The 417-nt window shown below is 65.5% G+C and overlaps 1 protein-coding gene across 1 annotated transcript in view; it reads left to right on the forward strand.

Moving 5' to 3' along the window:
- The window catches only part of BOP1 (block of proliferation 1), a 36,310-nt gene that overhangs the window by 31,100 nt on the left and 4,793 nt on the right, over positions 1–417 (forward strand). The gene's annotated exons all lie outside the window — the stretch shown is intronic.

A 417-nucleotide genomic window follows, 5' to 3' on the forward strand; every position in this document is an offset into this window, starting at 1 on the left:
GGAGCATCTTGCTGCCTCCGGGGGATGCGGGAAAGTGGGAGCCCCCTTCTGGGTGGATCTGGGGCTGTGCTGTGCAGCCCCCTCAGCCGGGCAGGAGGGTCAAAGGGGGACCCACGACCCCAGCCTTTTCCTCTGGCCCCCGGCGCCCGGCCACACCCTGTCTGCCTCTCCCTCCCATGTACACTTGGGCCTTTTGTGCCAGGAGTGCGGGGGCGGGGGGGGGCACAGAGGATTATTGAGGAGCTACAGTTCAGCCCCAGTTCCTGCAACGCCCCCTAACGTTTACACGTGGGGTCCCCTGGTGGCACACAGCCTCCTCTGCACCTGCCCCCACCTGGCATCAGCTGTACCCTCCAGGTCTGGCACAGCTGTGTCTTCTCCCTGGAAACCACCCCCTTTCCTGGCTCAGGCCTCTCT

Source organism: Myotis davidii, unplaced genomic scaffold (genome assembly GCF_000327345.1).
Source record: "Myotis davidii unplaced genomic scaffold, ASM32734v1 scaffold1509, whole genome shotgun sequence".
NCBI lineage: Eukaryota > Metazoa > Chordata > Mammalia > Chiroptera > Vespertilionidae > Myotis > Myotis davidii.